The sequence below is a fragment of the Tamandua tetradactyla genome, chromosome 20 (genome assembly GCF_023851605.1).
Source record: "Tamandua tetradactyla isolate mTamTet1 chromosome 20, mTamTet1.pri, whole genome shotgun sequence".
NCBI lineage: Eukaryota > Metazoa > Chordata > Mammalia > Pilosa > Myrmecophagidae > Tamandua > Tamandua tetradactyla.
This window is the reverse complement of record NC_135346.1, coordinates 45,975,757-46,003,011: the sequence shown is the minus strand read 5'-3', so window position 1 is coordinate 46,003,011 and position 27,255 is coordinate 45,975,757. Positions and strand designations below refer to the sequence as shown.

At 33.8% G+C, this 27,255-nt stretch overlaps 1 long non-coding RNA gene across 1 annotated transcript in view; it reads right to left on the bottom strand.

Annotated features, from left to right (window-relative positions):
* Positions 1-882: 882 nt before the first annotated feature.
* The window catches only part of LOC143664585 (uncharacterized), a 116,345-nt gene continuing 89,972 nt past the window's right edge, over positions 883-27,255 (bottom strand). Inside the window, exons 2-3 of the long non-coding RNA XR_013166527.1 lie at positions 1,906-1,973; positions 883-961 (exon numbers count right to left, since the gene is read on the bottom strand). This is a non-coding gene — a long non-coding RNA (uncharacterized LOC143664585). The remainder of the gene's footprint in view (positions 962-1,905; positions 1,974-27,255) is intronic.

The following is a 27,255-nucleotide window of genomic DNA, read 5'->3' as shown; positions in this document are numbered from 1 at the left end:
TTAATTTCTTTTCCATATTAAAACATTTTAAATATTTAAAAAGTCAACAAGTTAGTTTCTTCTCAATTTCATATTAAATATCATTCACTTCTTACCCTTTACTTATATAATATTATGGTTAGCCTGGTATCTGACTTGGACCTATTCAATACAAGAAGCATTTGTTGGGCATCAACCCTGTGACTTTGCCCTACGATATGAACATCAGGGATACAGATATAAAACCTATTCCTGAAAGTACTAGTACTAAATGCAATATATTAAATATGCATTTCAGTTTGTTAATATTATATCCAGAATTATCACAATCGTTCAGATATAATCTGACAATTGTACAGTGTGATCGAACTGTCATTTCCCTTGGGACATTGCATTTACAGTGTTCACCCTGTCATTCAATAATATTACGTGCGTATTTGCTATGTGCTAGGCACTGGGGTGTCTATTTAGAATAAAGTTATACTCCCATGTCCTCGTGGGGCTCGCTGAATAATGAAAAAAATCATTGAGGAAATAAAACAATCTGAGGGATGCCAATAGATCTTTGACAAATAATTTATATGATCAGACTTTTCTTTTTTAGTGTATCTCTTCTGGCCTCAAAATAGCTATTATTTATTAATACTTTTAACTTAAGGCTGGTGTTATCACTCTAGGCATCATCCATCTCTAGTATCTGTGAGGGTCAGCTACTATAGCACAAATCTAAGTGTCCTCCCCACACAATTCTCCCTTTATAGCAGAATTTGCGTCTTCAAATGATTATTATGGTAATAATGAGAAAGACAGATCCAGCTGCAATAGATTTTAATAAATCAATGACATGACTTAAAGGTAGAAGGGTGACTGCTGACATCTTTATTAATGCAAACAACAAAATCAGAGGGAATAATTCGTATGTGAGTCGTAATAATGGCTGTGATATTTACAAACGATGATTCAGGGATCCGATTTGGACAACCTAAAGGGAACACGTAGAAGGCAACTCAAAAACATGGTTCTGAAGCTAAGGGAGGCTGAAATTGGAGTCTTGGAGTGATATATCATGAAAAACTACTATAAGGGGGACAAAAAAACAACTTCACCCAAATAAGTATGCAAATTATGGAATGGAAATAAGGATTTCCCAATTTTTGTCATTTTCTAACTTTTTGGAATACATATAGAGGTCCTGTGGAAATGTGCATTTAATCAACCAGATCATACACGAAGCAAAATTTAGCTATTTGATTGTTACATATTTACGAGTAAGTAAAGTATTCTAGTCTGAGCTCATTCGGGAAAACAAATCTATTCTAGAAATATCAAGAAGAAAATGATTTAATGTAAATACTAAGTGCTTAAAGACCAAAGTGCTGAAGGAAAGATCATGGAAGGTTCTCCACTAGCTCTGCAGTAACTGGCCCCTAATGGTCACAGGTGGCAATAACAAAGCAGGTTGATGCAAAATTTTTATCTGCCAAAACTCCACACATCTCTTTGCCTTCTACTGTCAGATCAATTAGTTTTCCAAATCTTATGTAAATAGTTCTCATTGGTGGAATCAATACTGGCAAGAGATTTGGGAAAATATAGTTCTCGGGCTTTCAGTCTTGGGGTTATAGCATAGAGAGAACAGAATGGAACTGAATATCAACACAAAATCTGGCACAGTAGCCTAAGAATTAGCTGGCTATTGAAGGCTGAGCCTAACAAAGAGGATGCAGTTTATCATGGTCTAATTCTCTCAAGTACAGACTGAAAAACTCAATACCACCTGTTTCCTATTAGTGATCAGGCTTATTATGGGGCCATCACAAAAATTTCTAAAAAGTTCAATTTTATAACTAGAAATTTAGTGACTTGATTGTGAAGAGAGATGCAGTAAAAATAAAAATTTTGAGAATTATTTGTTTAACGTCTTACCTCACCAGATTTTATGTCCCTTGAAAAGAGGAAGCTTCTTTGTTTCTGTTTTAATCACAAATTCACTTCTGCATAAAAGAGAATAATAAAAGATGATATTAACGTTTCATTCATGTTATTTATTTTGATGACATGCCTTTTCTTTCTCCACAAATATTTCACAGTACAAAGAAAAATAATATACTAGAAAAGTGTCTTTAACCTGTTTTTAAGGGCACTCACTTTTTAGAATTTGTTAAAAGTTATAAATTCTTCTCTTAAGGAGTTGAAATGCAGATGTAAACACAAACATAACAAACAAACACTTTGACTATGGAACCAAAGCTAAAAGGATGCTATGTAGAATCAGAGCACACTGGCTTAAAAAAATATAGTCAAAATCCTTAATTTTCAACTCCTACTTTTAAACATTTTCAGCTGTTCTGTTATTTCACTTAAAGATCCTCTCTATAGCTCTCTATGTTTTACCATGTTCGTTTTAGATTGATAGTTTCTCAGAGAGAGAGAGACACACACACACACTAAAAAAATGGGGATCCTTAATATATAAAGTTTCTATTATGGCTATCCCTTCCCAGTAATGAGGATGAGACTTTTAAAATCCCCATAAGCAGAGAGTGCAAGGGTAGTACAGTGGTAAAAATTCTCTCCTGCCATGCAGGAGACCTGGGTTGGAATCCCAGCCCATGTACTTACAAAGAAAAATAAACACGCAAAAATTCAACAAAATGGTGCTGCAATAATGGTATACTCACAAGGAAAAAATAATGAAATGTGATCCCTGCCATACAGCATATATTAAAAAAATCCTCATAAGCTATGAAAACTTGCTGTTGATCCATTTTAAATTTTTTGAGGAAATAAGGTTGAGAACTCAAGAGTACAAAACGAACTTATACAATTCATTATGAAGTATTCATAATGAATTTGGTAAGTAATAATTAACTTAATTTAATGTTTTTGAGCAGGGAAACTTACCAACGAAAGATCAGAAATCAAAGGAACTCATAGAGGCTTATTTTTGCATATTTTAATCATGAAATAAGTCTACAACAAAATGCAGCAAATATAAACCACATTTACATAATTGGTAACAATGAAATCTTCTAGTTTAAGAAATTGGAAATCTGGGGAAACACCTGGAGGAGGCAGTTGCCGTCCCCTGAAAATGTTTCCTTTTGTGCTCTTTATTTGTGCAAAACTATTTCTTACATCACATTTCAGATATAAAAGATCTTTTAATGTGAGGGATTCTTTTTAAAAAGCAAAATCTACTTTAGTAACATGAAAAATTAGGAGAAACCCAATTTTGTATTTAAAGTTATTTAACAGAGGCAAATAAAATTCAACAAATACTCCACATGATATTGTTAAAATATGACCTGATACATGTAATTAGAATTTAAGCCAACCTATAAAAACTATTTTTATTGAGATCATATTATAATAACAATTACATAAACCAGTAGTACAATGAAAATTAGAGGTCAGATGAACCCAGAGTACTGTGAGATACTTAAGTGATTACTGAATCATCAAAGGAAAAATGGATTTGATTTCCATATAGATTTTTATATATAACCTCTCATTTTATTATAAATCCTTTGAAAAACCCAGAATATCCCATTTATTCACTAAACCACTTGAATTAGCAATCTCAATCTAAATTCATTTGAATTTCAGAGGGGTATCCATCAATAGGAGATCTGTTCAATAAAGTACATGGTATGCCAGTCATTCATTTAAATAAATAATATCAATAGTAATAAGAAGCATTTATTGAGTGTTTATTTTGTGGAACATACTTTGCTGAGTACTTTATTTGCATTAACTCAATAAATAATAAAATAATATTTTATAACATAATACGTTATTTTATAATAGTGTATAAAAATGAAGATACCACTATAAAGAAAAATGTAGCTGAAACTTAAGTCTTGGTTGAAGATTGGCTGACCCTAAATAGATATTTTGTAGCAACCTGATATGGCTCATGGGATACTCTCATTCCATGCAAGTAGATTTCCTGTGAATTTGACTTACAGGCAGAAGAGATGGGCAAAGAAAATTTAGTTAAGTATTTTAACTGTATACACTAAATAGCCAGTTGAATATTCCTTTAGTTATAAGAAAATTATTAGCTGCAATAATCTCATTGTAAACATTAACTATATTTCATACAAATCTAAAGCTAATAAAAAGTGATTACATGTTTGTCATATTCCTCAATTTTTCCAATTTACCAATGCCAAAAGAGTTCCAGCTTACTTATGATCCATTAGATCAAATCCTAATTCCGATTACAAATAGAAGCCATTTGAAATATAACTATGGTCACAACATAAGAATTTTGGAATTTGATTTTTACATAGATTGCTACTTTGGTATTACATTATCTGTACAAAGAAAGTGCTTATGTTCAAGTCATTTTTAGAACTTTCAAAATTTTTCTTATTTCACATCCATAATCATCCCAATGAAATGTTTTCCTTTGTCACATATCTAAGCATCCCCAAAGGATTTATACTCATGGTCTTCATCTGCAATCCTGTATATACTCACATCTTATAAAGAGCCAAACCCTCTTCGTAGGTTCAGTGACAACAAATTAATGCATGATAAATAACACCATAACACCTTTTTTTTTTTTTTTTTTGGCATGGGCAGGCACTGGGAATCGAACCCAGGTCTCCTGCATGGCAAGTGAGAATTCTGCCACAGAGCCACCATTGCACCACCCACCATTCCACATTTGACTAAAAAAACGGGGGGTGGGATTAAAGTGTCTCCCATTATTATTACTAGCAAGAAAAAAAAGAAAATTTCCTGCCTTTGAAAATAGATATTGGTTTGTCTTCTTGACTGAATGTGAACGCATCTAAAGAAGGAAACCACTGCAGTTTTAGCAACATTTTTCATGACATTCTAATTGGACCCTTAAAAAATAAATATAAGAAAAAACTATTTAAATGTGGTCTTTATAATGCATGTCAAATATATTTAGAAAGAGTTATTAAAGTAGAGAGCATACTAGATATAATAAAAGATAAAAGTTTAAGACTTTGTTCCTGCTAGTATATGGTTCTTAAATTAGTATGGGAGACAGATGGGCATGTGAATAAATATATTACACAATATTGTAGATTGACAGTGATTACAGGAACAAACACAGGAAAAGTTAGAAATAAGTTATATAGTCTCCATGGTGGTAATAGGCGGTAGGTAGGGGATGCAGAAAAAATATAAAAGAGAAAAGAAATTATTGATGTCATGGCATGTAAACCAGACCTTGGCAAATGCACAAAATTACAGTAAATCTAAGTGGATAGCAAAAGCAATCCACATTGACTTAATATCATAGGCAAGGCTGAATATGCAAACATATAGTTTAGTTAGAGACTAGAGATAGAAACATATAAAGATGAAGGTCAGAAATGAAATTTGCTATGGAGAGTCTTGAATGTCAAGATAAAGTATTCATAAAGAATTTGGTAAGTAATAATTTACTTGATTTAATATTTTGGAGCTAGGAAACTGATCAGTGAAATATCAGAAATCTGCTAGAACTTGTAAGACTGATGATAAAAGATTATTTCAATAATCAAGTTAGTAAGAAATAACACCAATTGTGTCAGAGGCAGTGAAGATGGGATAGCTGTAACAGATGCCAGATAACTGGTAGTATAACTCTAGCACTTTGTTGTAGGTAACTTCTAAAGAAACATATTCAGAAGACAAAAATATCAAAGAAAATCAGATATTAAAGGAAAGTCTAGCTAAGGAAATTGCATGTGTGTACTGTTTTATTTCTTCGTGTTTTCTCAATATGATAAAGCCTTTATGTACCATAAAAATGTAAACATGAAAGTGGTTTTGGCTTAACTAGACACTAATATGTCAAAAAACAAAAAAGTCAAGAACATTTTTATGTGGTACTTCTCCCAGTAATGTGTCAAAAAAGACAACCAATTCTTGCAAGCATTGCACCTATAAAAGACAGTGAGGAAAAAAAGTCCTCATCAAGAAAGCTTTTTCTTCCTCCTCTAGCAACATTAATTATGTTGTCGGCTAGAGCCCAAAGAGTGAGATAGGCAGAGGCAATCTGATTCTCATCTTGTTTAAACTTGTCAGTTTCAAAATGAAGTCGAGAGTTCATCAGGGAAAATAGAGAAGGTCTCCTTCCTCATTTAGAAATAAATGGGAAGTTCAACAGCTGAATTTTTAAAGAAGAAGGGCCACTCACCAGAAGGCACTTGTCTCTTTTTAAAAGCATTGCTAATTCAGCCCCTCACAGGATAGCTGAAGGCTGGAAATGCTGTTGTCCATAAGAAGACACTCCCAACTTCAGCACTGCAATACATCAACTGTTGTGCCTTTGACCCCATGCTTGAGAGAAAACACATCTCTAAGGTGCATGGATGCTACCAAGATTTAAATACAAATTTTGAAGTTGAACTTTTGCTTTGGCAAAATGAACATTTTTGCGTTCAGTTCCCAAAGGAGAAGCTAATTTCAGTAAGCGTCTATTTGTTAGAACTCTGACCCTTCTGTTCTGCTACATTAGAAACCATAGGTGAGATGGGACAGAAGCACAGGCAAGCTCCATGAAGGGACAAAGCTACAAGGAATATGAATAAGCAGATCACCTAATGAAGGGAGCTTCAGAAAATGACATATAGATGTGAAAGGGAGAGGCTGAGAGGGCAAGATTTATGTAACTTACCCTAGGGATCAAAACACTTTGAATGTGTCATGGATTGCAAGGAGTTTAAGTACAGACCCTGCTCAAGTAAAGGAGTTTTTATTTCCTCCAAGTTGTGGACATTCTCCTGTTCTGATTTGTAGGTCCATGGCTTTTTCCAAATAAAGCCTTCTGTTTAATCAGGCGTTAAAGACTATGCATAGCATGAAAAGACAAGTTCTGTTTAATTATTTGTAATTTCTGTAATAGATTTTTTTTTACCCCAAAGGAAGGTAAATAGATTCAAATAATCACATATTAAAATTAGCTGGGACAATGCTTAAAAAAAAAAAAAAACAAAGTGTTTTCTCAATTCCACCCGCTGCTTCACATCCATGCTTCTTGATTAGATATATTTTTAGTGTGTTAAAATAAACTGGTTTAAATGGCTTTTTTTTTTTTTTTTTAAGCCAAGACCCTTAAAACACAGTAAGTATTGACTTTGGGTGTGGGGGAAAGAACAACTTATCAATTGAAGCAAGACATACAGTTTGTTCCATTCACCAATTCTCTGCCCACAGCTTTTTTGTGACACTCCAATGGGACTCAAAAGTGTTATCACTTCCTAAATTTACGTTAGGGTGCATGGGCCAGGAGATAGCAGTTTCTCCATTATCTTCTTCATAACCTGAGCCTGAAAGTTCATTTAAGAAAGAAAAAGCAACAAAATAAGACCAACTAAAAAGTTTTATTATCAGTTTTTTTTTTAAATAACTGCTCTTGATAAGTAACAAAACATCCTGATTTTGAAAAAGAAAGTACATTTACCAATTTTTCTAATCTCTTTAAAGTTTTTCAGTAGTTCTAAATTAAATCTCTCTTGCCCTTATCTCTTCACCCATCAGAAAATCCAAAAGGTGTTTGGATTCAGACATCCATTGCATCAAAGAGCTTTCATTACACAGCACAAACAAGCACTTATATTGAACAGGAACCCAATTACTTAACCTTGCTTCAGGTTTCATTCTACCCTGCAGCGTCCACCCTGACAGCAGCCTACTAATCTCTTCTGATAGACGCTGCTACATATCAGTTCTGATACACAAAGATGATTCCTAACCTTCTTGTGGAGAACCACTGATTAAATAAACTGAGATGCCCATCTCAGCTTCCTTGGACCAATGAATAACAATGAGAAAGAGGACGAGTAGATTTGGACTCTTTCCTCCTCCGTGTAAAACATGCGCTGAGACGGAAGAAGAGGGGACTGTGAACCTGCTCTGAGAAAATAAGCAGCATTCACCCAAGTACTGAAGTGGAATTGCCTAAAGTTCTTTCCATTGTGTTTCTGCTCTTCAAATTACTGCCATGCGCTCCACATTTTGGTAGAAGAGAATAAAGTCAATCCCCTAAAGTTCTTATACCTTTGTTGCAGTCATTTCTTTTCAGATTTATTGATAAATATATAGACATCTTGACCTTTCTGTCAGTGATACTCAACACCTATTATGTATTAGAATGACCCAGAAACTTATATAAAGAAGCTCAAGTCTGATCCCTATGGATTCTGGTTTAATTAATGATGGCTAGAGAGTGGACAGTTTCTTATTATATTTTAAATTATACAGTTTAAGATTGATTTGCACTGTTTTGTATCAATGGCAACAAACAACTTTGTTAATTCTAAAAGAATGATGATGGGGCCTTTGAGGTTATTCCATCTAGCCTCACATCTATGCAGCAGTACCTTACAGAAAAGCCTTGAAAAATTACACTGATGGACAAATCATGATCTCACAAGGAAGTCTACTTCACTGTTTCCTCTTTAACACTGGATACTTAGAAAAGACCTCAAAGCACTTCAAAATACATATGTATAAGACTGCTCACGATAGCACTGTTGATAAATTAGCAAAATAGACTCAATAATTTAAGAATGGTTCAGGAAGTGCATAGGGAGAGTATCTGCAGTGTAAACATTTTAAGCTTACATATGTACCTTCATACGCATAACATCTTTTTGAAGAATAATGTAACCAGTGGTTTCTTTCTGGGAACAGCCTAAAAAGATAAGGTTAGGCTTTTATTTTTAGTTGTATGCCTTTCTTAATGCTTTCTATTTTCTAGCCATTTGTATAAATTACTTTTATATATTTCAATTACACAAAGTTATTTGGGTATGGTGTTATCTTTTTTAAAGTTTTAAGTATTTTTCCAGTATTGACAGGTCATCTACTCCCCATTCTTTCTCATGTGTACTCTACGGAATGAATTTAACTCCTCTTCACCATGATGGATCTTCAACTATTTGAAAGCACACAACAATGTATTCCCTTGGTGAAAACTCCATTTTTCAATTATGTATATTATTTCCAAGGATTTGTACTATGTGGCTAGTATTAAAGGGTATGGAAATAATTTCAAAATCCTGCCATTCAGAAGCTTATGTTCTAATCAGGGAGAGAAATAAAATAATCAAAAATAGAAAAGGGCAATTTCTCTTAAGGGTTGTTTATGAACAGAAGTGGATGCATGGAGGGGAGACTTACATTAATCATGTAAGGTAGTAATTGAGAGGAGAGGGAAGTTGGCAAATTGGCATGGAACAATTTTATCAAAATTCACTTTTCAATTTATAAAGCATTTTTCATTTGTTATTTTATTTTGATCTTATAACAGTGCCAGATATCATTATTCCCATTTTATAGGTGAAGAAATGGAAGCTCATGATATCATAGCTTTAAGACCTTTTATTTTTTCTCCTCTGAAATTGCTCTGGCTAATCAGGGCTGCTCTAAAGTATCCATCCTAAGAACAAAAATATTGTCTAAATGTGGTATGATGGATATAGAGGCAAATGCATGATTGCATTCATTGATGTGAACACTAATACCACTCACAATTTGGTCTAGAGCGGAGATAGTGGGGGAAAAAATGACCAAGGAGTTAGATTCATGGAAGGAACAAATAGCTAAACTGGCCTAGAAGTTTTAATGAAGGCTTCAGAGGGGGGGCATGTTGGCTTGAGCTGAGCTTTGAAAGGCAAGGAAGGGTTTTTCAGGGAAATAAACAATGGGGTGTAGAATAGGGGCAGCACAGCACAGCACCACACAAATAAACATTGCATATTTAAACACAAAAGGTTTGACGCAGTAGAGAGTTTCCAGGCAAGAATTTGTATATGACCCTACTGGCGATGGAAATAAAATAAATTTTCAAAACCTTATTTTATGTCCTGGAATTACTTGTGCATCTGCAAAAATTAAAAGATTAAAAAAAATTAAAAAGACAAAAAGCATAGAGTAGAGACTGTCTGCTAAAATGAAATGTCTGCATAAATATCTATGGCTTTTAAGTTGAAATGACAATTTATTATTTTTGTAATTTTTCCTCCCTGTCAGGTTCATATCTGTACATTTTTATGAGATGATTTCCTTTGTCATTGTTATATACAGTATGTATGAGTCAACAGGTGCCTAATATGACTGCTTGTGGTTAGGATCACTTTCGAATTTGGTTTGGCATATTTTGATCAGAGCATTCTAAATCAGTTAATAAAAAAGTAAGTCATACTTCCATTAGCGGTCATTTTTGGCAGGTTGTTTACTATGATTTCTTTGCTTCCAATTTCTTGTCAAATGAAAGGCCATACCTCAGCTTTCCTGAACAATTTTGAGGCTTAACTTCTACAGTACTGATGTCCATTGCATACTCTAAAATTGGGATCTCCGTTTGACACAACAGGAATCCATGATAAGAAAAAATATACATAGCAATGTGTATGAAAAGAGATTTTTCCCGCCCTTAGGTTTAATATTCTTTAAGATATCCTGCTGATTTGCTTTGATGGGAGACTATTCCTCAAAAGATACTAAATTTAGGATTGTAAACAATATTCTGTCCTCTGAAATGCTCAAAAAAATTTTTTTTCCAAGGCTATAAAAAAGGGGTAATATGTTTCAGTCAGTAATAGACCAAAGATATTTGTTTTATATGTGGAATATGAGAATAAAATGTTTTTTGTGGAATTCAGTATTAGGGATTTCACTGATTACTTTTATTTTACAGCAGTATAATTTACAACACCACTATGTAGATTAATTATGATTGTTTCATGTTTTATTGCCAAATTTCCTCAGCTAATAAAGCCATAGAAAATGAAGCTGGCAGATGAGATCAATTTCTAGAGTTTTCAAGGTCAATATGTCAATTAAGAACGTGAACTAATTCTTTAGGTCTGGAAAAAAATGAACATGCTGAGCTATAGGAGATTGCAAGTCTGGGATATCAAACATCTGTATTGAATTATGACAGCCTGAAGTTCTCTATTTTGTGAAGTGATTTAGAAGGGCAAATTACTTTTTCACTAATTTGATAAAGATGAAAACTTTTTAAACTGCATAACAAAATATGGGCCAAAGATCACTACATCATATAAATCAGGGAGCTATGATACATGTATTGAGCTAAATTCTCCAAGTATGTAAGTTTTCTATATTATTTAGCAACAGTATAAAATTGTTTCATTCATTCACCCACTTGTTATGCAGGAATTTATAACTTACTGAATATGTTCTCTGCATAAGGCTTTTGTTAATCAACTCAGATATAAAACAAAAAAAGTGGGGGGTGCAAGGGTAGTTCAGTGGTAGAATTCCTGCCTGCTGTGTGAGTAATTCAGGTTCGGTTCCTGGTCCATACGCTTCCAAAAAAAACAAACAAACAAGCAAAAACAAACAAAAGCCAACCAACCAAACAAAAAAACAAACAAAATTCACCAAGTGGTATTACAATAATGGGATACTTACATGGAGAAATAATGAATTGTGATCCCAACATACAAAAAAAAAAAAATTAAAAAGTGACCTGTCTTCACTCACATAACTTATATAGAAAATTAAGTAACCAAGTATACAATTGATTGCTAATTATAGTTGTCATAAATGCTACAAAAGGAAGCCCTGCATGCTATGAGGGCATTACACTTCCTATAACAAATGTGGGGAAAAAAGCGATTTGAACATTCTCAGAATAAATTTAAAGGATTTAGTTTATTAATTATATATAGTTGAAGAGCATCTACTGTATGGCTGTTATTCTGTGGATGACTAGGATATATGGAAATCATGCCATATATTTGGGGGGCAGACTATACACAACAAATTATAAGAGGTATAGAACTAATAGAAGTACAGTTCCCTCTGAGATTGAAAAAGACTTCCAAGGGGCAACCAATTAATTAATGTGTTCAAAAGTTCTTATTAGACATCTGCTATTTTCCCAATACTGTTTTCAGTGCTGGGATTTCATGACAATGAAATACAAGCCTTGTCCTTAAAGGACTCACAGTCTAGAGCAGTGGTTCTTAAGCAGGGGCAACTTTGTCCCTCAGGGAACATTTGGCAATATCTGCAGACATTTTTGGCTCTCACACTGATGGGGTTAGAGGAGTGGTAGCAAGGGAGAGTATGCTACCAGCATCTAATGCTTAGAGGTCGGAGATGCTATTAAACATCCTGTAATGCAAAGGGCAGCCCTCGTCACCGATCCCCCAACCCCTGCAACAAAGTGTTATCTGGTCCAAAATGTCAAAAGTGTCAACATTTTGAAATGCTGTCAGAGAGTAACAGAGTAATAAGTAAATAATCAATTACAATGCAGGGTACTTAGCATTAAGATGGACTGTATTTTAAAAAGGCTAAGTCCGACACAAAGTAGAGGGTGAGTGGTGATAGGCTATAGACAGAGGCAAGGATCACTTGAAATGCTCTTACAAGTCATAGTGAGATCATAGAAGAGCCTGGACTAGGATAATCAAAATTGAAAAGTGAGGCTAATAAAAAATGGATATGGGAGGAAATTCAGAGGTGAAATAAACATAGTTTTATTAACCAATTATACAGTGAAAATTGAGCAGAGAAAGAATTGAAGAAGATGGATGAGAAAATGGTTTCCCTAAGATTCGTTAAATTTAGATGATAGATTAGATGGTATTAACAAATGGGAATAAGGGAGAAGGAGCAAGTATTGAGGGAAATTAATAACAGTAATGAAGATAGCATTTATATGCTATTATGTGTCAGCAGTGTGCTCATCACAGCAAACACCGAATTTGTCACTATCCTTGGTAGAGGGGTTATGCTATTTGAATCTTTTAAGATAGGGGAAGTTAAATAAATTGTTCAAGGTCACATTGCTTAATAGTCATATCCATACTCCATCCAATCAAGAGTTTCAACCTCGTATGCACTACTGGATAAGCAAGGTGAAGATTGGAAAATCCAGGTAGGATTTTTAGACTCTGGAACCAGATTACCTGGGTTCCTCAAAACAAACAAACAAACAAACAAAATAGACATACAAAGCCTGGGGCAAAAACTTGTTTGCTATGACTTTATTAGGAAATGTTACTTGAGAAAGCAAAAGTGAGGGAAAATTAAAGTCATAGAAGTAGGGATAGCAAATATTAAATATTAACTGAAGATGCTCGATTGCTTGATCTTTAAGTAGTTGTGTGAACTGTTGTGTTTAAGAATAGCCCATGTAGTTCTGAAAAGGAGAATATTCACAAGTTCTCAACACCAACATCAAAGATTTGCTCCAGTAAGCTTGACCTCTCCTCTACTTCCTGGTTGCTCATGCATGGACACCACAAGTGGCTAAAGTCCCTTGAGACACAGATGAGTAGATATGCAATGGTGATTAAAAAGTAGCTGACATATTGTATCTCTACAAATTACCAGCTGCATGATTTTGGGTAAATTACATCACCTCCCAGGGTCTTTGCCTCTTCTATAAAATGGAGAAACTCATATTATTACCTCATTGTCTTGTTGTGAAGATTAAACGAGCTAATACATGTATTACAACAGCATGTGATGAAACATAAGCATCAAATTTATTATTTGTCATTAATTACCTTTTTCAGCAATGGTGGTGACAGCACCATCATTGCTGAAAAAGGTAATGAAAGAGAATGACATCTAAGAACTACCTGATTCTAGCAGCAAGGACTGGGTAGTGAGAGTAGCTGCCCTGGCACTTATAGCTGGAGCATTGTGTTATTGGTTGAACATAAAAATCTCACAGAATTCTAACATCTGGAAAAGTCACTTTGTGATCATGATGAAGTGAGACAAAAAAAAAAAAAAAAACAATAACAAAAACATCACTTCATAATCACATCTAAGCACAGATAAAGCAAGGTCACTGTGCCATCCACAAAGTACCAAACTAACCCTCTCCTGGCTAATATGAAGGACTGCTCTACAAACAGCAATAGAACCAACTTATCCAACTGCAGGTATATTCCTGGTGATCTTTGGCTAAACGATATTGCCATTTTCATCACCAACATCATAATCACCATCATCAGCATCAACACCATCACCTAAAGCTGAAGACATGAGTTCAGCTATATATTTTTGTGAAATTTTAACATTTAAGTTTTAATTGAAGCCCCCATAGAATAAATTACATAAAGAGATAACATCATATGGTAAACATAAATTGTCAAGGATTGAACCAGAGAAAAAACAGACATTGAAGGTACAGACTGCAAATAAGAAGGATGAATCACAAATGAATAAATATATGAGAAGTCATGTCAGGGAAGAAGAGAGTTCAGTTTACAGAAAGGAGAGTTTTGAGAATTTCATGGTGGTTCCAGATGCCTGATTCAGAGATGTCCAGATGAATAAGGACTAGCAAAAGCCCACATGACCAGACAAATATGAAGTCACAGTCAACATTTCAGAGTATCTGAATAAATGTGTTTAATAGAAAACACATTATAGTGCTAAGTGGGAGATGAGGAAATATGTCTTTTTTAAAGTATGAATGTGACTAGAAGGAGAGAGATGGGATTTTAACTTGAGGGAAATATAGAGTTGATGGGTACTAATCAAGACATGGAGAAATAAACATTTTAGTTCATTTAAAGAAAGGGTCTGTGGGAGAGGGAATTTGATCCACAGACGTTTCAGGAACTTAGGAGAAACAGGGTCCTAGAGTATATGGGAAAAGAAGAGACCAAGAAACTGTGTGGAGAACTCATCCTTGAAAGGAATAAAAACATTTTTCTCTAGAAATGACAGGGATGAGATATAGATACTAACATTGATAAATGTGAAGATTCTGTGTTAGGGGAGGAGGGGGAGGCAGTTCAGGAATTTTATTACTATTGGCTTCTCTTTCCTTAGTCAAGGAATTGGTCAAGCATAAGCTAAAAAGCGTGGGGTTGGGAGCTTGGCAAAATTGGGGCAGCCACAGTCAAAAAAATAAAAGGAAACTAGATCCAACAAGGAGAAAAGAAAATAAGGCTATTAGGCATTATTAAGGATGCAGTTAAGGCAGAAGAGTCTATCTCTGTAATTTTAACGGATCCAATCAGCATGACTATGTAACATTTCTCTAGGAATACTTAGCAGAAGAAATCAGAGCAAGATAAATCAAATTCTAGGACTAAACCCTGTTTATAACATCAGGTTCCCCATGGAAGACAGTTAAGGGAAAGGGAATAGAAAGCCTGATAAGAGCACAGTTGAAATTAGTGATTAATGGGTTCAGCTTAGATAAAGAGAAGGGAAAGCAGTCACATAATGACCGATTAAGGAAACCACAAATCCTAAAAATCACGGGGCTGGAATTGAAAGCCAGGCCTGGTAGCAGTGTCAATGAGGGAATCTGAAGGTTAGAAAGATGGAGGGCTTCAGATAAAGAGACTGAGATTTCAGAAATAGAACAGTTGCAAAAGATAATAAGATGAATCCAAAGGTGTAGAAATTTGGCATTGACATAGAAAGGGGAGAAAAAGCCATTGGAGAAGAGGCTTATCAGGATCCTAGGAGCCAGGTAAGATTTTACATCTCAGCAGAAGACAAACTTTTAAAAAATTATGCAATATTAGTCATCTAAATTTCACTAGGAAAATAGGATTTCTACTATACTATAAAAATCAAAAGGGAAAAGAAAATACCTTTAACATTTCACATTACAATTCAGTAAATTTACAATATTATGTGATTATAACACATAAAGTGAGAATTGTTTTTAAATAATTGTTATAATGCTATGCACAAGAGGAAGTGTCCAATAAGTTTGCTTTCATCCAAAGTGGGACACATAGGAAGAAGCCTCACACAGCTGTTATGAATTCTAGAAAGTAGCTGAACATACTGCTGGCATGATATAACTTTAAAACAGATTCATAAGATTTAAGAAATCTCATTGTCAAAAGAATGGTATATGATTTTTTTGGGCAGGGGGCTTCTATGTTTGTGATGCTTCATAGGGAGAATGCCTGGATAAATTTGGGACCACTGAAAATATTTGCTACCTAAACTGAAGTTTTATTTAGCCCTATCAATTCTTGGTGAAATTTCCTTACACCTAATTATTCTTCCAGAATGGCTGGCATTTACAGGTAATTTGGCAGGGCAGAAAATAAATACACATATATTTTACTTGATAAATAAGACTGCACTCTCCATCTCTATTACAAATAAAAAATCATATTTTCAAAGAGAGAAGTTACTTAATTAGTTCCCTGAGAAAATATTTCTTGGCATGTCATCTCTATTACTTTTGATAGGAGAGATTTACCTTTTTCCTTGCTGCTGATCACTGGGAATAATCAGAATCACTAAGATGAGATGGCAAAGAAACAGCAAAAATACCAGTAGGATAAATTGGTAAAAGTTGTGTTTTCTGGGCAGCACCATTGTGACATGTGGTGACAGGTAGACTTTTCATTTAAAAATTTAGGTGGTTTCAGTAGTGTATAAAACTGAAAACAGGAAAAGTCAATATTTTGTATGTTTATTTTTTCCATCTGGAATTTCCATGCAACATTATCATGAACTCATCTAGCTCATCTCTATGGGTTTTGAATAAGGCATCAAAAGAGGGACCAATTTTCTCCAATATCTCCTGGAAATTGGAGATAATTAAATAAAGGTACAACACTCATTAACACCTGAGGATAATTTCTTTATTTTTTGAGACTTTTTATTTCTAACTAATTTTCCTTTGACCTATTCTACTCTGACATCCTCTATTCTTCATGGGATATTAAGAGCTCTCTTTTCTTAATTCACTTAATATGCGTTATTTGCATTTCAAACTTCTGAGTTACCTGCAGAGTTGACAGACATCATTTATTGCCTTGGATAATATCCTTATTTACCTAAAATTTTCACATTTCTTGAGTTTACATGTAAATAATGAGGCTACACTATGTGCTCTTTGATAGTGATCTACCTTTCCTTTTAATTAGGATATGTTGTAGATTTTAGTCCTTTCTATTATTTTTCAATCTCCACATACCAAAATTGGGGTAATCCAATTATGGAGCTGTTATAGATGACTGCCTAGAACTCTACATGCAATATGATCACCACTACTCATATATAGCTATTTAATTTTAGAAATATGTAGCTAGTCTGAATTGAAATGTCCTGCAAATATAAAATATGTACCAGGTATTTACATATTCGTATGAAAAATGATGTAAGGTATATCATTAAATTTTTGTTTATTTATTAGATATTGAAGTAATATTTTATTTTTAATTAAATGTATTATTAAAATAACTTGACTCATTTCTTTTTACTTTTTCTTTTTAGCGTGGCTATTAGACTACTTAAAGTTATATATGGGTTTCACATTTGTAGTTCCCATTATAATTCTAATTGACAGTGGTGCCATAGATGAAAGTTTAAAACTGTTATTCTCAACAAACATTTTCCATTAAAGCAAGTATGCACAGTGTTACAAAATTAACGTTTTGGAATTCTTGAGCCATTAGACACAATCTAGTTTTTAATACCATTGCTATAACTATATGGACTTTAGGACAAAACAAAGTAAAGGCTATTGTGATGCTTAATGATCTTACTTCTCAAATGTAACACTTTGGGTTATTATTAAATGCTACAAATAGTGGAGAGAGGGAAACTCTACTGCCTACCCCTTCATTTTTCTTGGGTTTTGCTTATTCTTTCTCTGAAAAGTAGCAAAGATTTTGATAGGAGCTGCTTAAAGGCATGGAGTGATAAGAACAGAGTTTTGAAACATTCCAGAATGGAACACAATAATTAAGACGATAGTCTTTCTACTACTTGTAATCTAATGTCTCATTGTACAGGAGTAATATATTCAGTATGACCAATGAAGTGTGAAGTTGAAAAGTACCCTCTCAGCAACTTGCATCTCTAACATTCTTTAGACATTAAAATAGTTATACAAAGACAGAGAGAATGAAAACCCACAGATCTCACATATTTATTTCTCTGGTCACTAATGCAGGATGATTCCTCATGCAGCAATTTGGAAGTACCCCACTCTTGATGCAGTCAAGGTTTCAACACTTTTCTGCTTATGAATAATTCATAAGGAAAGTACCATATACCAGATTTGTTGGGTTATGTGTTTCCAACAGAGCATTTAAACTTGATCTACAGACGTATTCTCAATTTATCATATCTTAGTGGGAGTACAATTACTATATGGAATAAAACCTTAAAAGAGTTAACTGACACTGCAAAATGCTTCATAAAGTTTAAGTGCACCATGGAATGATTTCTACATTTCTCTAAGTGTAATGAGTAACCTTGGGATTCATGGAAACATCAAACCTCTGTTTTAAATAAAGATGCTTTTAAGTATGGTCATGGTAATTTTTAATCATGATGGTATGTTCTGATTTAAAAATATGACTTTACAATTCTCTCTTTTCTTCATATGTGCTTCTGTTTTTATTTTCTTTTAATCATCATTATTCTTTAAAAGTAATTAAATAACACATATTAATAGTAACACATGACAGAACAAGGTGAGATTATTTTTTTGATGTTATAATATACCTAATATCAGATCTAGAAAAGACCTTAAAGGTCTGAAACTTCCTGAAGTTCCAGCTATCACATACAGCAATGAGGAATTTACACTTCCAACGCCAATTTCCTACTCCTAGAGCCATGAGGGTCTAAAAGTTCTTTAGGCTTATGGTAAAATGAACTTATCTGTAGATTGCACCCACCAATATTAATTTATATAACTATGAAAAACAGGTATACTCCCTCTTCCATATAAGTTAAATTACTTTCATAAGCAAGACCTGGTCCTGTATCCCATTTTAATATGGGGAATCATGCAAAAAAAATCTCCTTAGGTAATCTCCCTCACCCACATTTATATGTACAACCTAGAATACTTCTCTCTTCTCTGTGTCCCAGTTCCACATATTCAATGTCATATTTGACATCCAACACTTACTTCTCTCAAGGGTTTCTCAAACTCCATATATTCAAAATTAATGTTTTGAAATTCTCGAGTCATTAGACACATTCTAGTTTTTAATACAACTAAATTTGGTTATCTTACAGAGTTTGCACTGAGAATGGAATCATCCTTAAGGCCAACATCTTTCCATTCCGTTTTCTGATATGGTTCTATCAATCTCATGACCTAGCATTTCTTAAAGCCACTGGTTTCTCTCCAGCAACACCTCTAGCTCTCTATATTAATTTGTACTATCAATCACACAAATGAAGGCTCCATACATCTTAAAGGTTTTCCCTACATCCACTCTTCCCAGGGCTGCCAAAGTATTTGCTGAAATATTTTCATTGGATCAAGTCACTTCTGGTTCAAATTTTTACATTGTCTTTCCCTCCTATTTAGAAAAAGATCAAAGGATGTAGCAATTGCCTACCATTTTCTACAAATCTGGGCCTTCACCAACCACATGGAATCATCAAACTTTTCTCTCATTACATGCACTCATAATACCGTGTATCTAAACTTCATGACATTTTATGTTATCATTTCATGTTAATTTTTGAAAGAAGGAATAAAATAAAAATAAAATTAACCCTTAAAATACTTGAAATAAATGTAATTTTTAGAACTAAACTATAGTCTCTGATATGCACTCATACTTAATGTGACTCAGTAAAACAACAAGAAGGATTCAAGTATTTTAAATACACAACCAAACCAACAAAAACACACAGACACTTAGACACATTATTCTGGCCCCAGGCAGCATGGACAATGTACATCTTAAAAATATTATAATACATATGGAGGAAAGGGCACCCATTTTCAAGAAAATCATTCTGATAGATTTGTAGATAAAGGCAAGAACATTATCCTGAGAACTGTGAAAGATGTAATATGCTATACAGTCTTTTAAATCAGAAACACTATTAAGCCAGTAGATCTGTTTCTACCTTTACTGTGGTTAAGATAATGTGATGGGATTGCCTTAGGGGATGTCACATATTTCCCTATAGAGGCATCCGTAGGAATAGATGTTGCAGGTTAGTGGAAATTTTGAAAAGAAAGTAAAAAAAAAAAAAAAAAATCAAACTTTATAGGCACTTTCTCCACTGATCACCATTATATCCGCTTTAAAACAGAGAATAATCTGAGAAACAATCGAAAGAACTATCTGTTAGAATTGTCTTAGAGGGGTGCATTTTCTCTCAGCAAAACTTCTGAGCTGACCCAACAGAATCTGAGAATAAGAGTGGCAGAAACCTTCTGGTGACTACAATTCATATCATGTTTTCTAACCTGTGGATGTATAAGAAGTTATATGCAGAAAAAAAGATAAACTCCTGCATTTGATGTATTTACTTCAACATACAAAGGATTTAAGTTATGCTTTAAAAGCCCTGAGTTAGACTTATACATACTACACATTTTAAATTATAGTGTACATTTGTGCCTACATCAGACCATTGCACTGTATTGCTCTTGGGTGGCAAGAAAAGATGCCTTAACTTAGTATGTATAAGTGCCTCATTATCTCTTCTTTCTCTTGTACATTATGGAGAAATGTGGTAAAAGTCCTAAATATGTTTAGAAGGTTTCAAATTCTTTATGGTCCTTTTCTTTCTGGAACAGAGCCATGATGATTTGGACAAATTTTTTGCATTCTTAAGAAAATAATTATGTGATTTTTGGATCCATCAAAATAATTTGAATCCTGAAAAAGTTTTGTGCAATCTCAACTTCATATTGAACCTATGTTTGGTACATTACTAAAATATAATAGCAAATCTGAAATTCTAGAATATTTTGTGGCAATAGAAAGTCCAGCAGAAGATGCTTACCTAGAGCGTCTCCTCAATGACTAATGAGACTTGGCTTCCATAATGCCACTGACATCATATGTTATCAATCTCGGACAAGGTCAAGCTTTACAAATATTAACTTGAGATGGATCTGAGTGCTATTTAATTATTCTTTATGAGTCATAGAATTCAGGTAGTCTTCACAAAATCAAAAATTCCTACAAGGTAGGTGTGCTGGTTTGAAAGAATGTACACACCTTAGAAAAATCATGTTTTAAATCCTACTCAATCTTGTAGAGCAGCCATTCCTTTTCAACTCTATTCAGCACCATATATTGGGAACTTGATTAGATTATCTCCACGATACGTGGTTCGTCCAACTGTAGGTATTAACTTTTTAATAGAGGGGGATGTGAAGCCACCCATTCCAGTTGGGTATTGATTAGTTTACTGGAATCCTTTAAAAGAGGAAGCATTTTGGAGAGAGTCCCTTTTAGAATGATGAGACAGCAATGAGAAGCAGAGAGCCCACACTGCCAGAGACCTTTGGAGATGAAGAAGGAATACATCCCCATGGGAGCGTCAAGAAACAAGAAGCCTGGAGAGAAAGTGAGCAGACATCACCATGTTCATCATGTGCCTTTCCATTTGAGAGAGAAACCCTGAACTTCATCAGCCCTTCTTGAGTGAAGGTAAGCTCTTGCTGATGTTTAATTTGGACGTTGTTATAGACTTGCTTTAATTGGGACATTTTCATGGCCTTAGAATGGTAAATTTGCAACTCAATAAATTTCCACGCTTTAAAAACTACTCCATTTCTGGTAGGTTGCATTCTGGCAGCTAGCAAACTAGAAAAGTAGGAAAGAGAAATCAGAGACAAGTCAGCACACTGGATTGGTGCTCATGATCAGTTGGCTTGCTGAGGATTTCAAGTTCCAAAAGAGAAAGAGGAAACACAAGAAGGCATGGTTTTTTTTGTTGTGTTTTTAGTTTTCGTTTTGGCTCTGAGGGGCCCCCAGGGCTTTCTCTATACAATTTTATCATAGGTCTCAGTATTGAATATTGGTGTGGTTTTCTGTTTAATTCAATCAAGAGAACTGATAAAATAAAATACTGAAACAATAGAAAAATGGGTCAAATTAAATAAACACGCAATTCAAAACAAGGCAAAGTGAATAATATGAATTTTAAATGTTCTTGCTCACTAATACAGAAAAAAATATTGTAAATTAAAATGAGATGTAATTTGGGTCTATACAGTTAGCATCTTTAAATTGAAATTTTTATATTTAATATGAAGGGATATTTCTTATTATCAATTAGGATATACTAGCACACTAATAGTAGATATGCAAATTGATGAAAATTTTGAAGATAACCTGCTAATGTGTATATATAAATATGTGCATATACATATATGTTTAGTACATTGTATATGTACATAAAAATGATTTGGTTCAAAAATATTTCTTTACACAGCTATTTATAACTTCTATTTTTAAATTGAAACAGCAAAAAGTTCAAAATATCTAAAATCTGTGGAAAGTTTAAATAAACTGCAGCATATTAAAAACTAAAATATCACAAATTCATTAAAATGATATAGAATAACATTGAATGACAGGAGAAATGAATAATGAAAAATTTTAAAAATCAAGATCCCAAAAATAAATATGCAGTCAATTTAATTACAAATTGATATTTCTTCAAATAATATATAATAAGTTTAAATATAAAAAAAATTTTCTCTGAATAGCAGGATTATGGATGCCTTCTATATTATTTTCTTATTGACTCTATTTTCAAGTCTTTCAAATTTCTTTCTATAAAAATATTAAAAGAAATTCACCCTTCTTATAAAAGCAGATTTAAACTAAATCTGATAATATCAATATAGTCTTCTTTACTGCACTACTCAATTCAAATATTGAAATCTCTGAAAAATGGCTGATGATGTTATTTAGATATGGACTTTAAGTAATTTTCCAACTTCATCAAAACTATTTTCAGAAAGAAGGTGAATTGACAATTCTAATACATTAAATATTTAATCCTTGCAGATTCTTAAGAGTCCTCAAACTTATTTCTGGCCCATTCTTTTTTATTATTGTATAATATACATATATACAAAGCAAAGAAAGAAAAAAACAATAGTTTTCAAAGCACTCTTCAACAAATAGAGGACAGATGCCCAAAGATTTTTGTGGGCACCCATATGATCCTCTCACATTTTTCATTCTAGCTGTTCCAGAAAGAATATATATATTTTTTATCATCACAATCAACTTTGTTTTCTTTTTGTGAGAAATAACATATATGCTGCATTAGATAGGGTTCTCTAGAGAAGCAAAAGCAACAGGAAATATTCGTAAATATAAAGTTTATAAAAGTGTCTCACGTGACTGTGGGAACACAGAGTTTAAAACCCGCAGGGCAGGCTGTGAAGCCAATGATTCTGATGGAGGGTCTGGACAAACTCCACAGGAGAGGCTTGCCAGTTGAAGTAGGAAGAGAGCCCATCTCTTCTGAATCCTCCTTAAAAGGCTTCCAGTGATTAGATTAAGCATCACTCATTGCAGAAGACACTCCCCTTGGCTGATTACAAATGGAATCAGCTGTGGATGCAGCTGACGTGATCATGATCTAATTCTATGAAATGTCCTCATTGCAACAGAAAGGCCAGCACTTGCCCAACCAGACAAGCAGGTACCACCACTTGGCCAAGTTGACACATGAACCTGACCATGATATATGCAAAAACAATAAATTTCAAAGTGCATTGCAACAATTAGTTGTAGAACAGATTTCACTTTTTGGTATGGGTTACAATTCCACAATTTTAGGTTTTTACTTCTAGCTGCTTTAAGATACTGGAGACTAAAATAGATATCAATTTAGTAATTTAGCAATCATATTCATTTGTTAAACCCTTCCTTCTCTGCATAACGCCACCATCACCTTTGATCTTTCTACCCCACTCTTTAGGGGTGTTATTCCCATTCTTTTGTTTGTCTGTTACTTCAAAATACATAAAAGACCTTTAGCACATAAACACCAGAAGACAGAGGACGCATGAACATTCCTCAGTGGGCACCAAATGGGCAAACTTGATTTAACTTTTTAGTTCCAGGGAAAAGGAGAGACTCATTTCCTTGCCAGTTCTTGAGAGTAGGTGTGTAGTGTCCGCCATTAACTAGTTTTCTTGCTTTTCAAATCTTGTTTTTGTCACTAAATTACCAGATCTTCCAGAAGCAGTTCTAAAGGAGTAACAAAAATTCTGAACCAACCCAATTACATAAACACGAAGTTCCCTGAATATAAGATAAAATAAACACACACACACACACTCCCGACTCACGCTGCCCTTTAGCATTTATACACACACACATGCATACACCCAATGCAGTTTTCTGACTTAAAGAATTTCACTTAAATAAGACTTCATCATCTTGAATGTATTACATTATTTTTTTAAAAATAAAAACATATTCCTATAATTATGGTAGATCACACAGTATAAATAAGCCCTTCATGTTTCATTTATATATTTCATCATGTATGATTCAGTCTTTTCTCAAAAATTCTTAAAATAAAATGTTTAAAAATATTAACTGACAATTCTAATCATGTATTTCCAGAATGCATAATATACCAAATAATATAGACTTTCTTGCAAGCCAAGTACAGACCCATTCAGCCTTCCTTTCGTACTATCTCCACCCAGATGAATCTGAGTCTTTTGCTTTTAATTTTAACCACAAAGTCAGTGTTACCCTGTCTTCCTTTACATTTGTTGTGAAATCTTCTGCCACTTTCCTCTCCCTTTCTTTTTGAACTTGTCAGATTCTATATTTTCCCTTCAGCATTTCACTCAGCCGTAATGAAAATTAACCTCACAGTCAAAATAAGAAGTAACTAATGGAAGAAAAGAAGAAAGTAATAATTCAGTTTTGTAAGAAAACTGAAGCCATACCTAGGAAAATCAGTGTCAAAAGCTGTGATCATTTTATCACTTGATAGAGCAATATCATTAACACAGCTGATGTAAAGTTATACTGAGTACAAATAATCGTGTCTGAGAGAAACACAGCTGTAGAGTGTCCACACCGACCACTTGATTCCACTCAGGGCTCTGTGAGGATCATAAGATATTACCACATTTCAGTGCCTGATGCCAAAGTAGCAGCAGCAACTTTGACGAAAGATAAGGTTGAAGCACAAAAGAAAAACGGTTGCCTTTTTTACAACGCAGAAAGCCCACACTGCAAGGTATTCCTATTCTAATAGATATACATTCCACACCTTCTACTGATGAAGAAACCTTTGAATCTCTCAAATCTGCTATATGAGGATATTCCATTTTATGTCCTACACTATTCTTGCCCTTTCTCTTCTTCTCCCTTACTTCCCTGCCTCCCTCTTTCCTCCTTGACACAGCAGGAACTTTCCTTGTTTAATTAACCACACCACAAGCAACAGTTACAATTTTGCCTCAATCCCATACATATAAATCATTCAAATCGATTATGTGCCTGAACCCCAAAGTTTTATTTTATGCCCTGTAGAAAATAAAACTCAAGGTACAACATCTATAATATTGCTTACCTTTTCAAAGTGACAGCCTTGAAAACTGTGTCTTATGACTAGCAGCGTTCTCCTGCATAATTCTCAAAAGCTTTAAATGTAAATGTAATGTACATGGACAAAAACTAAGCCTTCCTGAAGCAAAATTTTGTTAGGGGTACTTCTAGGGGGATTTCCCCACCTGAATCCTAAAAATAGGAGAGAGAGGGGAGGGTCTCCCAGTCCAGATATCTATTTTGTTGAATTGCTGGAACTTTCTTGATAACAACATGATTGAGAATGGTAGAATTTTCTAACAAGACATTAAGCTTAATTTGTTATTAACTTAAACATAATTTTATCTAAAGCCACGGTACATAATAAATGTCATACATAGCTTTCTGTCATTACCTTAACATTGTAAAGCCTTACACAGGTCTTCTTAAGGATTACTTCTGGTGGGACCTATCAGGACTAAAGATTTCCCTCTGTATCACCTAATTTTCACCAGTTATCACAGTTTTCTATGCCAGCTTGTGTTGAGGTATCACTTCTATCTATATGGTCAAAATAATTAATTGAAAGTATCAGTCCACCTCAACAATTTATCAAAGTTGACTTTGAGGTAGAGTCTTTGTCCATAGATTTTAGCTGTTTTCTAAGGGTTGCAGTGTCTATCTTCAGCTACTTACTGCCACCTAGGATTTTTTTTTACCTATGTGCATAGCCATGAAAGTGCTTTAAAGCTGCTTCTCTCCCACTCTTTCTAATTCAGCTCTCTGCTTCCATGGTCTATCCTTTTTCCAACACTTGCTTCAGTGACATGACTTTATAGATAAACCATTCCTTTAACTGTAAGAACCCTTTTTTCCTGGACAAATGCAGATTCGACTCTGGACCAAAAAAATAAAATAAAAACTAGATATGAAGTCATTTCCCTCAATATTAAATATTTAATTTCTTTTATATTAAATATTTTCCCTGACTTACAGTTACAAGGGTTTTGATTTTGTCAGAAAAGCTTTGTTCACCAATCTTTACTTAAGATATACTCAATAATTATTTGTTCATTGATAAGGAAAAAATGTCAACTGTAAAGGGAATGGACATCCTTCATCCACCCAGTTTTCCTAAGAAAAATGGCAGCATTCTGCATAAGTCCTATATTAGGACATCACTGAGTTTAGATCTGTCTCTATATAAGAGTTTCTAGATTGATGATCAGTAAGTCAGTAAAGTTACTAAATTCAATTGAATTTGTATATCAAGATCTAATTACAGAAGGTCATCAACTCAACAGAATCATGCTGCAATCTTCATTGCATTAACCTTTCAAGAGGCTGTTCTCCAGTCTTAAGGTTCTGTACTGAATTCACTCTTTGATTACAGTAACTAATCCAAGATTAACTTAACTTTTCAAATTTTACATTTGTGTAAGATCTACTGATTTCAGACAGGCTTTAGTAGGGCTATTAGAATTCAGAGACTCTCCACTGCCGAAGTGGAACCATTCTGGATTTTAATATAAAAACGTTTACGTGTTACGAAGCTTATGTGAAAACTTATTTTCTTCATGTTCATTTTGTTTTATCAAATAATTTTATTTTTTCCTGAAAATCAGTTTGCTAAAATGTTTTCTTGTATACCTGTAATATACAGCACACTATGCTAGGTAATAAGAATTTTAAATTATGATGGTTCTCCTTTTTGAGGAATTTTCAATATCACATACAAATATTTAAAAATCTCTAACATACAATGGAATTTAATAATCTTTTTAGTTTTTATTATTTTTGGTCAAGGGTCCTCATTATAAATTGGGAAGAGTGGGAATGCTGACAAAGGCTGACAAAAGTTTGAGGAAATGATTACAAGTTTTATGATCGGTAAACATTGCATCCTCACAGGGCAGCCAGGAACTTCACCTTATAACTGAAGTTACAAAACACATAGTATATGATGAGGAATAATGCAGCGAGGGGGTGAGGTAGATGATAAAGGCATTAAAATTTAGGAGACAAT